At 36.1% G+C, this 12,904-nt stretch overlaps 1 protein-coding gene across 1 annotated transcript in view; it reads left to right on the forward strand.

Annotated features, from left to right (window-relative positions):
• The window catches only part of SCARF2 (scavenger receptor class F member 2), a 328,350-nt gene that overhangs the window by 220,376 nt on the left and 95,070 nt on the right, over positions 1-12,904 (forward strand). The window lies entirely within an intron of this gene.

Below are 12,904 nucleotides of genomic sequence, written 5' to 3' on the forward strand. Positions count from 1 at the left end.
TCTCTTCTGGCAAAGCTCAGTCCTGTGCCACCATGTTTTGCTGTGACATCATAGATTGGCTGCTCCAGGTTCAGCCCGTGCACCTCCCAATGATACGCCAATAGGCCTGCCCCCTCCTCCTTTCCTGAATGAAAGGCTATGCCTCCTGGGATATGTGATGTGCATATCCCAGGAGGCAAAGTGAGCACAGTGCGCATTATTCGCCTAGGAGAAAAACATGCAAGGGGGGATGGGGACAGACAAATTCTTTAAAAAAAAGTAAGCAAAGGAAAAACGAAAAAAAGCTCTCAATTTATGTACATGACCGGAGCAGGGGTGGAGCGAACTGATAATGTTTTGGAGGGGTAAGATCTGCTTTAATACCTGAACACAGTTTTGCAACTTTGACATGTGTTAGTTTTTTTCAGGACAAATTGGGCTCAATTGGTTGCAAATGGTAGTGGATATCTTCTAAAAACAATTTTCAAAGGAAAACTAGCACAATATATATAGATATATATAATTTTTTTTTTTCGTTGTATGTTTTCTGCTATTACCATTAGAGATGAGCAAATTATTCAAAAATTCGATTCGGCTGATTCGCCGAATTTGAGGAAGAAATTCGATTCGATGCGAATTTATTCGCTACGAATTTAACTTATAAAAAGGGTTTCTAGGCTTCAGAGAGCCTTTAAATTAGTGCAGAACACTGTACCTTTAATTTAAATGCCCTTGGAGATGAGGAAGGAGAAGGAGAAGGATGAGAAGAAGGAGAAGGATGAGAAGAAGGAGAAGGATGAGAAGAAGGAGAAGGATGAGAAGAAGGAGAAGGATGAGAAGAAGGAGAAGGATGAGAAGAAGGAGAAGGAGAAGGATGAGAAGAAGGAGAAGGAGAAGGATGAGAAGAAGGAGAAGGAGAAGGATGAGAAGAAGGAGAAGGATGAGAAGAAGGAAAAGGATGAGAAGAAGGATGAGAAGAAGGAGAAGGATGAGAAGAAGGAGAAGGATGAGAAGAAGAAGGATGAGAAGAAGAAGAAGGATGAGAAGAAGGAGAAGGATGAGAAGAAGAAGAAGGATGAGAAGAAGAAGAAGGATGAGAAGAAGAAGAAGGATGAGAAGAAGGAGAAGGATGAGAAGAAGAAGAAGGATGAGAAGAAGAAGAAGGATGAGAAGAAGGAGAAGGATGAGAAGAAGGATGAGAAGAAGGAGAAGGATGAGAAGAAGAAGGATGAGAAGAAGGAGAAGGATGAGAAGAAGAAGAAGGATGAGAAGAAGGAGAAGGATGAGAAGAAGGAGAAGGATGAGAAGAAGAAGAAGGATGAGAAGAAGAAGAAGGATGAGAAGAAGGAGAATTCCAAGCCGGCAAAAAGTGTATCTGCAGAGCTCCGCTATTTCTTAGCGGAGCTCTGCAGATACACTTAGTGGAGCTCTGCAGATACACTTTTTGCCGGCTTGGAATTCTTCTTATTTTCATCCTACTTCTTCTTCTTATTCTTCTTCTTCTTCATCCTCATCCTCATCCTCTTCTTCTTCTGAGGATGAGGATGAGGATGAAGAAGAAGAAGAAGAAGAAGAAGTAGGATGAAAATAAGAGGAATTCCAAACCGGCAAAAAGTGTATCTGCAGAGCTCCGCTAAGTGTATCTGCAGAGCTCCTCTATTTCTGACAGTTCTCTGACATTCACATTTACAGCGGTTGAAACATTGTATCTATTTGTTTCCATAAATGGAAACAAATAGATACAATGTTTCAACCGCTGAGCTCTGCAGATACACTTAGCGGAGCTCTGCAGATACACTTAGCGGAGCTCTGCAGATACACTTTTTGCCGGCTTGGAATTCTTCTTATTTTCATCCTACTTCTTCTTCTTCTTCATCCTCATCCTCAGAAGAAGAAGAAGAGGATGAGGATGAAGAGGAAGAAGAAGAAGAAGTAGGATGAAAATAAGAAGAATTCCAAGCCGGCAAAAAGTGTATCTGCAGAGCTCCTCTATTCTGCAGATACACTTAGAGGAGCTCTGCAGATACACTTTTTGCCGGCTTGGAATTCTTCTTATTTTCATCCTACTTCTTCTTCTTCTTCTTCATCCTCATCCTCAGAAGAAGAAGAAGAGGATGAGGATGAAGAAGAAGAAGAAGTAGGATGAAAATAAGAAGAATTCCAAGCCGGCAAAAAGTGTATCTGCAGAGCTCCGCTAAGTGTATCTGCAGAGCTCCGCTATTTCTGACAGTTCTCTGACATTCACTCCATACAGCGGTTGAAACATTGTATCTATTTGTTTCCATAAATGGAAACAAATAGATACAATGTTTCAACCGCTGTATGGAGTGAATGTCAGAAAACTGTCAGAAATAGGCTATTTCTGACAGTTCTCTGACATTCACTCCATACAGCGGTTCAAACAATGTTTCAACCGCTGTATGGAGTGAATGTCAGAGAACTGTCAGAAATAGGCTATTTCTGACAGTTCTCTGACATTCACTCCATACAGCGGTTGAAACATTGTATCTATTTGTTTCCATTTATGGAAACAAATAGATACAATGTTTCAACCGCTGTATGGAGTGAATGTCAGAGAACTGTCAGAAATAGCGGAGCTCTGCAGATACACTTAGCGGAGCTCTGCAGATACACTTTTTGCCGGCTTGGAATTCTTCTTATTTTCATCCTACTTCTTCTTCTTCTTCTTCTTCATCCTCATCCTCAGAAGAAGAAGAAGAGGATGAGGATGAAGAAGAAGAAGTAGGATGAAAATAAGAAGAATTCCAAGCCAGCAAAAAGTGTATCTGCAGAGCTCCTCTATTTCTGACAGTTCTATGTCAGAGAACTGTCAGAAATAGAGGAGCTCTGCAGATACACTTTTTGCCGGCTTGGAATTCTTCTTATTTTCATCCTACTTCTTCTTCTTCTTCTTCTTCCTCTTCATCCTCATCCTCATCCTCTTCTTCTTCTTCTGAGGATGAGGATGAAGAAGAAGAAGAAGTAGGATGAAAATAAGAAGAATTCCAAACCGGCAAAAAGTGTATCTGCAGAGCTCCGCTAAGTGTATCTGCAGAGCTCCTCTATTTCTGACAGTTCTCTGACATTCACATTTACTGCGGTTGAAATATTGTATCTATTTGTTTCCATAAATGGAAACAAATAGATACAATGTTTCAACCGCTGAGCTCTGCAGATACACTTAGCGGAGCTCTGCAGATACACTTAGCGGAGCTCTGCAGATACACTTTTTGCCGGCTTGGAATTCTTCTTATTTTCATCCTACTTCTTCTTCTTCTTCATCCTCATCCTCAGAAGAAGAAGAAGAATGAAAAGAAGAAGAAGAAGAATGAAAAGAAGAATGAAAAGAAGAAGAAGAATGAAAAGAAGAAGAAGAATGAAAAGAAGAATGAAAAGATTCTTCTTCTTCTTTTCATTCTTTTCATTCTTCTTCTTCTTTTCATTCTTCTTTTCATTCTTCTTTTCATTCTTCTCATTCTTCTTTTCATTCTTCTCATTCTTCTTCTCATTCTTCTTTTCATTCTTCTTCTCATTCTTCTTTTCATTCTTCTTCTTCTTTTCATTCTTCTTTTCATTCTTCTCATTCTTCTTTTCATTCTTCTTCTCATTCTTCTTTTCATTCTTCTTCTTTTCATTCTTCTTTTCATTCTTCTTCTTCTTCTTTTCATTCTTCTTCTTCTTCTTTTCATTCTTCTCATTCTTCTTTTCATTCTTCTCATTCTTCTTCTCATTCTTCTTTTCATTCTTCTTCTCATTCTTCTTTTCATTCTTCTTCTTCTTTTCATTCTTCTTTTCATTCTTCTCATTCTTCTTTTCATTCTTCTTCTCATTCTTCTTTTCATTCTTCTTCTTCTTTTCATTCTTCTTTTCATTCTTCTTCTCATTCTTCTTTTCATGAAGAAGAAAAGAAGAATGAGAAGAAGAATGAAAAGAAGAAGAAGAAGAATGAGAAGAAGAATGAGAAGAATGAAAAGAAGAAGAAGAAGAATGAAAAGAAGAATGAAAAGAAGAAGAATGAAAAGAAGAAGAAGAAGAATGAAAAGAAGAATGAAAAGAAGAAGAAGAATGAAAAGAAGAAGAAGAAGAAGAATGAAAAGAAGAATGAAAAGAAGAAGAATGAAAAGAAGAATGAGAAGAATGAAAAGATTCTTCTTCTTTTCATTCTTCTTTTCATTCTTCTTCTTCTTTTCATTCTTCTTCTTCTTTTCATTCTTCTTTTCATTCTTCTCATTCTTCTTTTCATTCTTCTCATTCTTCTTCTCATTCTTCTTTTCTTTCTTCTTCTCATTCTTCTTCTCATTCTTCTTTTCTTTCTTCTTCTCATTCTTCTTTTCATTCTTCTTTTCATTCTTCTCATTCTTCTTTTCATTCTTCTTTTCATTCTTCTTTTCATTCTTCTTCTCATTCTTCTTTTCATGAAGAAGAAAAGAAGAATGAGAAGAATGAAAAGAAGAATGAAAAGAAGAAGAATGAAAAGAAGAATGAGAAGAAGAATGAAAAGAAGAATGAAAAGAAGAATGAGAAGAATGAAAAGAAGAATGAGAAGAATGAAAAGAAGGAGAAGAAGAATGAAAAGAAGAAGAAGAATGAAAAGAAGAAGAAGAAGAATGAAAAGAAGAATGAAAAGAAGAAGAAGAAGAATGAAAAGAAGAATGAGAAGAATGAAAAGAAGAAGAATGAAAAGAAGAAGAAGAATGAAAAGAAGAAGAAGAAGAATGAAAAGAAGAATGAAAAGAAGAAGAATGAAAAGAAGAAGAAGAATGAAAAGAAGAATGAAAAGAAGAATGAGAAGAATGCAAAGATTCTTCTTCTTCTTCTTTTCATTCTTCTTTTCATTCTTCTTCTTCTTTTCATTCTTCTTCTTCTTCTTTTCATTCTTCTTTTCATTCTTCTCATTCTTCTTTTCATTCTTCTTCTCATTCTTCTTTTCATTCTTCTTCTTCTTTTCATTCTTCTTTTCATTCTTCTCATTCTTCTTTTCATTCTTCTTTTCATTCTTCTTCTCATTCTTCTTTTCATGAAGAAGAAAAGAAGAATGAGAAGAATGAAAAGAAGAAGAAGAATGAAAAGAAGAATGAGAAGAAGAATGAAAAGAAGAATGAAAAGAAGAATGAGAAGAATGAAAAGAAGAATGAAAAGAAGAAGTATTCCAGTACAGCAAAAAGTGTATCTGCAGAGAGCTCCGCTATTTCTGACAGTTCTCTGACAGTTCCTTCACATTTACAGCGGTTGAAACATTGTATCTATTTATTTCCGAATAAAAACATCTGTATCCTAAATGGAAACAAATAGATACAATGTTTCAACCGCTGTACATGTGAAGGAACTGTCAGAGAACTGTCAGAAATAGCGGAGCTCTCTGCAGGGACACTTTTGCCGGCTGATCGGGAAAAATCCGATTCGCGCACCCGAAGTATGCAAATATTCGGATTCGACGCGAATCGAATTTTTCCTGAAATTCGAAACGAATTCCACTTCGCCTGGTTCGAAGTGTATCTGCAGAGCTCCTCTATTCTGCAGATACACTTAGAGGAGCTCTGCAGATACACTTTTTGCCGGCTTGGAATTCTTCTTATTTTCATCCTACTTCTTCTTCTTCTTCTTCATCCTCATCCTCAGAAGAAGAAGAAGAGGATGAGGATGAAGAAGAAGAAGAAGTAGGATGAAAATAAGAAGAATTCCAAGCCGGCAAAAAGTGTATCTGCAGAGCTCCGCTAAGTGTATCTGCAGAGCTCCGCTATTTCTGACAGTTCTCTGACATTCACTCCATACAGCGGTTGAAACATTGTATCTATTTGTTTCCATTTATGGAAACAAATAGATACAATGTTTCAACCGCTGTATGGAGTGAATGTCAGAGAACTGTCAGAAATAGCGGAGCTCTGCAGATACACTTAGCGGAGCTCTGCAGATACACTTTTTGCCGGCTTGGAATTCTTCTTATTTTCATCCTACTTCTTCTTCTTCATCCTCATCCTCAGAAGAAGAAGAAGAGGATGAGGATGAAGAAGAAGAAGAAGAAGTAGGATGAAAATAAGAAGAATTCCAAGCCAGCAAAAAGTGTATCTGCAGAGCTCCTCTATTTCTGACAGTTCTATGTCAGAGAACTGTCAGAAATAGAGGAGCTCTGCAGATACACTTTTTGCCGGCTTGGAATTCTTCTTATTTTCATCCTACTTCTTCTTCTTCTTCTTCTTCTTCCTCTTCATCCTCATCCTCATCCTCTTCTTCTTCTTCTGAGGATGAGGATGAAGAAGAAGAAGAAGTAGGATGAAAATAAGAAGAATTCCAAACCGGCAAAAAGTGTATCTGCAGAGCTCCGCTAAGTGTATCTGCAGAGCTCCTCTATTTCTGACAGTTCTCTGACATTCACATTTACAGCGGTTGAAATATTGTATCTATCTGTTTCCATAAATGGAAACAAATAGATACAATGTTTCAACCGCTGAGCTCTGCAGATACACTTAGCGGAGCTCTGCAGATACACTTAGCGGAGCTCTGCAGATACACTTTTTGCCGGCTTGGAATACTTCTTATTTTCATCCTACTTCTTCTTCTTCTTCATCCTCATCCTCAGAAGAAGAAGAAGAATGAAAAGAAGAATGAAAAGAAGAAGAAGAATGAAAAGAAGAAGAAGAAGAATGAAAAGAAGAATGAAAAGATTCTTCTTCTTCTTCTTTTCATTCTTCTTTTCATTCTTCTTCTTCTTTTCATTCTTCTTTTCATTCTTCTTTTCATTCTTCTTTTCATTCTTCTCATTCTTCTTTTCATTCTTCTCATTCTTCTTCTCATTCTTCTTTTCATTCTTCTTCTCATTCTTCTTTTCATTCTTCTTCTTCTTTTCATTCTTCTTTTCATTCTTCTCATTCTTCTTTTCATTCTTCTTCTCATTCTTCTTTTCATTCTTCTTCTTTTCATTCTTCTTCTTCTTCTTTTCATTCTTCTTCTTCTTCTTTTCATTCTTCTTTTCATTCTTCTCATTCTTCTTTTCATTCTTCTTATTCTTCTTCTCATTCTTCTTTTCATTCTTCTTCTCATTCTTCTTTTCATTCTTCTTCTTCTTTTCATTCTTCTTTTCATTCTTCTCATTCTTCTTTTCATTCTTCTTCTTCTTTTCATTCTTCTTTTCATTCTTCTTCTCATTCTTCTTTTCATGAAGAAGAAAAGAAGAATGAGAAGAATGAAAAGAAGAATGAAAAGAAGAAGAAGAAGAATGAGAAGAAGAATGAAAAGAAGAATGAAAAGAAGAATGAGAAGAATGAAAAGAAGAAGAAGAAGAATGAAAAGAAGAAGAAGAATGAAAAGAAGAATGAAAAGAAGAAGAAGAAGAATGAAAAGAAGAATGAAAAGAAGAAGAAGAAGAATGAAAAGAAGAAGAAGAAGAAGAATGAAAAGAAGAATGAAAAGAAGAAGAAGAAGAATGAAAAGAAGAATGAAAAGAAGAATGAGAAGAATGAAAAGATTCTTCTTCTTTTCATTCTTCTTTTCATTCTTCTTCTTCTTTTCATTCTTCTTCTTCTTTTCATTCTTCTTTTCATTCTTCTCATTCTTCTTTTCATTCTTCTCATTCTTCTTCTCATTCTTCTTTTCTTTCTTCTTCTCATTCTTCTTTTCATTCTTCTTTTCATCTTCTCATTCTTCTTTTCATTCTTCTTCTCATTCTTCTTTTCATTCTTCTTTTCATTCTTCTCATTCTTCTTTTCATGAAGAAGAATGAGAAGAATGAAAAGAAGAATGAAAAGAAGAAGAATGAAAAGAAGAATGAGAAGAAGAATGAAAAGAAGAATGAAAAGAAGAATGAGAAGAATGAAAAGAAGAATGAGAAGAATGAAAAGAAGAATGAAAAGAAGAATAAGAAGAATGAAAAGAAGAAGAATGAAAAGAAGAATGAAAAGAAGAAGAATGAAAAGAAGAAGAAGAAGAATGAAAAGAAGAATGAAAAGAAGAAGAAGAAGAATGAAAAGAAGAATGAGAAGAAGAAGAAGAAGAATGAAAAGAAGAATGAGAAGAATGAAAAGAAAAAGAAGAAGAATGAAAAGAAGAAGAAGAATGAAAAGAAGAAGAAGAAGAATGAAAAGTAGAATGAAAAGAAGAAGAATGAAAAGAAGAAGAAGAATGAAAAGAAGAATGAAAAGAAGAATGAGAAGAATGAAAAGATTCTTCTTCTTCTTCTTTTCATTCTTCTTTTCATTCTTCTTCTTCTTTTCATTCTTCTTCTTTTTCTTTTCATTCTTCTTTTCATTCATCTCATTCTTCTTTTCATTCTTCTTCTCATTCTTCTTTTCATTCTTCTTCTTCTTTTCATTCTTCTTTTCATTCTTCTCATTCTTCTTTTCATTCTTCTTTTCATTCTTCTTCTCATTCTTCTTTTCATGAAGAAGAAAAGAAGAATGAGAAGAATGAAAAGAAGAATGAAAAGAAGAAGAAGAATGAAAAGAAGAATGAGAAGAAGAATGAAAAGAAGAATGAAAAGAAGAATGAGAAGAATGAAAAGAAGAATGAAAAGAAGAAGTATTCCAGTACAGCAAAAAGTGTATCTGCAGAGAGCTCCGCTATTTCTGACAGTTCTCTGACAGTTCCTTCACATTTACAGCGGTTGAAACATTGTATCTATTTATTTCCGAATAAAAACATCTGTATCCTAAATGGAAACAAATAGATACAATGTTTCAACCGCTGTACATGTGAAGGAACTGTCAGAGAACTGTCAGAAATAGCAGAGCTCTCTGCAGGGACACTTTTGCCGGCTGATCGGGAAAAATCCGATTCGCGCACCCGAAGTATGCAAATATTCGGATTCGACGCGAATCGAATTTTTCCTGAAATTCGAAACGAATTCCACTTCGCCTGGTTCGATTCGCTCATCTCTAATTACCATAATCTACCACCAAAGAGCAAACCAAAATAAATTTAAATTCTCCTGTTCCTGAAGATTCCTTCTCTATTCTTCCCTCACTCCCTTCTTTTCCCCTCCCCCACCTCCCTTTTTTGCTTTTTACCTCCCTTCCTCCCAACACCCTCCCCCCCCCCCCTTTCCTTCCCTTTCTCTTTCTGTTTTTTTATCATTTAAATGATTTAAACACTGTATACAGTATTATGCACCATGGGTCCATTGTCCCATGGTATACACTGTATGTTATACAGTGAAGAATGATGTTTACATAATAGAGTACATTATACATAAGAAGGTATGTCCCAATGTGTTCTATATACATAGCATGCAAGTGTATAATCCAAATACACAGGTTCCTGCATTCAAAATGGCTGTGTGCATACGTGGGTACTGCAGCGACCGTCGGCTGGAACTGAACAGAATCAGCAAGGGAGAATGTCACCAGCACACGGAAGATCACCAATATGGGTCCAAAGGTTTTAATGAACGATCACATAGTTACAGCAAGCCAACGTTTCGGAGTCTCGCAGGACCCTTTCATCAAGCATGTGAAGAGGTCCTGTGAGACTCTGAAATGTTGCCTTGCTGTAACTATGTGATCGTTCATTAAAACTTTTGGACCCATTTTGGTGATCCTCGGTGTGCTGGTGGAATTCTCCCTTGCTATATACATAGCATGTCACACATCAGAGGACTATAAGTCCCATCATGTTCCTTATATACTATATTTTATACACTGGAGGACTACAAGTCCCAGCATGTACTGTATATTATATACAAGGGGACCAGAAGACTGAGCATGCCCCGTATACACTGTATATCATACACCAGAAGACTGTAAGTCTCAACATGACCAGTATACATTGTATATTATACACAAAAAGACTACAAGTCCCAGCATGTTCTATAAACATTGTATATTATACCACCTCATTGCTTTGCAATTGATTTTTCTTATGGTAACGAAACCCAGATATATGCTTTCATTTACTTTACGTTATTTTAAACTTTCTGTAATACATCATTCTTCAATAGGGATTTTAGCTTTACCTCTTCTTATACTCATGTAAATGTTTTTTGTATTGGTGTTTACCCTCATATGAATGTGCAGATTACATCATACATGCATGTGTGGGTAAACACCAATGCATAAAAACACTGGCATAAACATGAGTACACATGCATACTGCCATTCTATGGGAAGCTGTATTTGCCACCTGCCACCCCAACCACAGGAAAACTCCATATTGTTATGCCAAACCCTGCCTGAATGTTTAAGGTCCATAAGGTCCATGGTCAATGTGATTGAAGCGTAAATGTCACCCAATGGTAATTACATTGTATATGTTTACGTCTTTCTTTACCTGCACCTCCTTACCTCTACAATTAAGCCTAGATTTGTGTGTCAAAGGATGACGTCCCAGGCAGTAACTCTCTGTTCATGTTCTCCAGATAAGTATAGTTACCAATATTTTCTTTGTCTTTTTTTTGCAGAGCACCCATTATTTTCCTTGATATTTGTGTAGTGTATGGAGCAAGTTCCTACTAGCACTCAACACTTGATCTTCTATGAGGGTGGCCAAATTCAAGGCTTTGGAGCAACATGCTTTACAATATTGGCAAAAAATAATGGCCAAGAAAAAGAGACACACTGTAAAATTTGTATTGCTCCCCTACACTGGTTGTCAGTAGCAAAGTGCCTGCTTACATTGTTGGTCAGTGGAGAAATGTCCTGTTACATTGGTGGTTAGGAGAGAAATGCCTTCTTAAATTGGTAGTCAGTTATGAAATGCCCCCTGACATTGGCAGTTAGTGGAGCAATACCCCCTTACATTGGTAGTTAGTGGACAAACTCACCATTTCTTTAGAATCTATGGACAAATGCATATTTTCATGAGCAGTCAGTGGAGAAATGCCTCCTTAATTGGTGGGAGGTGGATGAATATCCCCTTACACTGGAGGTCAGTGAGAAATTGCCCCCCTTTTGCTGTTGGTCATCTTATGTGGGAGATTAGTCTGTCTCTGTTCATTCCATTAGAAACCTTTTCTAAGATCTTGCTTTTTATTTGCCATACAAAGTTTTAGTTGTTGGACACAAGTATCACATAGGATTCTACGATAATTACAAGATTTGATTTAGCAAGGATTGGGGAATGGAAAGCAGGAAATAAACCTTTGCAAAATGAAATACACATAGCAATTGAATAAACAGGATAATAAACATTATTCTGGAAGAACATTTTATGAGAACCATTTGTTGAACACTGAAAATGTACTGCAGTTTCTCTTGTTGAGCAAAATATTAGTCATAAGAATAAGCAGAACCACTATAAACAATGAGAGTCACAAGACAATAGTTGCTGGTGCTTACCCGGAATCCACATGCCCACATTGTTTCAGTATGCTGTCCTCCACATCTGGATCTCCATGCAATTCATGCCTTTGACTGTTCCTGTGTTCATTGTTTTCTTAAATAAGAAATGATGCCAGTATTAGATATGGTTGTCTACTCCAGCAGAATACATCATCAGCATATGCGCCTTAGAAATTACCGTGCACTTTCATTACAGAATTGTTCTGCATAAATGTCAAACTCCATGGGAAGCAGTCTAAACATATTATTAAGCACGAAACAATGGTATAAATATGTTCAGAGTTGGGGATCAGAATCATTTCTCATTATTATTGTAAATTACTCTTCTTGTCGTAAAACAGAAACTGCACAGTTTGCCCAGCGCAAGCCTATTAATAAACTAAATGGAATTTCCCATTGCTATCGTTGTGTTTTTACCTCTAGCGAATTGTGGTATTGACGGACGCTATTTTCTCTGTATAATGTCTATGTGTCCGTTCTGAGATTTGCTGCATCTACTGTGTGCTAAGCAGGTTTGGAAATGCATTTTCAATATTTGCCCCAATTCCTTGTACAAAATTTATTTTTTTAAGCCATAAATTTGCACAGAGGAAAGGCCATACATGGAATATTTTTTATTTTATCTCTAAACTGACCATTGTTTGGACTTCATATGTCTGAATTGGTTGTAAAAAAAAGGTCTGTGTTACCAATGCCAACCATTTAGACTTCCCCTTGATCTATTTTTTTCACCAGCCCTCAATATTACAAATGGAATTTCTCATTGCTATCATTGTGTTTTTACCTCTAGTGAATTATGGTATTCACAGACACTATTTTCGCTGTATAATGTCTATGTGTCTGTTCTGCGATTTGCTGCATCTACTGGGTGTTAAGCAGGTTTGGAAATGCATTTTCAATATTTGCCCCAATTCCTTGTACAAAATTGATTTTTATAAGCCATGAATTTGTACAGAGGAAAGGCCATACATGGAATATTTTTTATTTTATCTCTAAACTGACCATTATGTGGACTTCAAGGGGTTTATTTACTAAACCTGGTTGACTCAGAATCTTGGGCACCTGTGCATGGTAGCCAATCAACTTCTAACCTCAGCATGTTCAGTTAAGCTTCAGCAATAAAACCTGGAAGGTTTTTATGCAGAAGTGGACAAGATTCTGAGTCAACCAGGTTTAGTAAATAAACCCCCATATGTCTGAATTGGTTGTAAAAAAGGTCTGTGTTGCCAATGCCAACCATTTTAGACTTCCCTTTGATCAGTTTTTTTCACTGGCCCTCAATATTACAAATTAAATCTAATGGGTTGGGAACAGAAGACAATTCTCCTTTCAGACACATTCGATAAATGAGGGGGTCTCTAAAGTGTTGCTACACCTGATGAAATACAGTCATTATGCTGCCTATATTTATAAGTTTGGTTTTCTATGGTAAACCATCTTGTGAAATATTGCTTTATTATCCTGTGCAGACATTTGAAGAGTAAGCTGGTTTTAATTTAGATAACTAATTCTAGGCATGAAGCATATCACAAAACATTTTTTAAAATGAATTTGTCACAAAACCAAAATGTCTGTATTAGAAACCTGACATTGCTCAGAATGATTAGATTCCATTCAGAATAAACTGGCTCACTTCCTCAAAACCAGTATGCATCACA

The sequence above is a fragment of the Staurois parvus genome, unplaced genomic scaffold (assembly GCF_062004578.1).
Source record: "Staurois parvus isolate SC_StPar_1 unplaced genomic scaffold, SC_StPar_1.0 ptg000404l, whole genome shotgun sequence".
NCBI lineage: Eukaryota > Metazoa > Chordata > Amphibia > Anura > Ranidae > Staurois > Staurois parvus.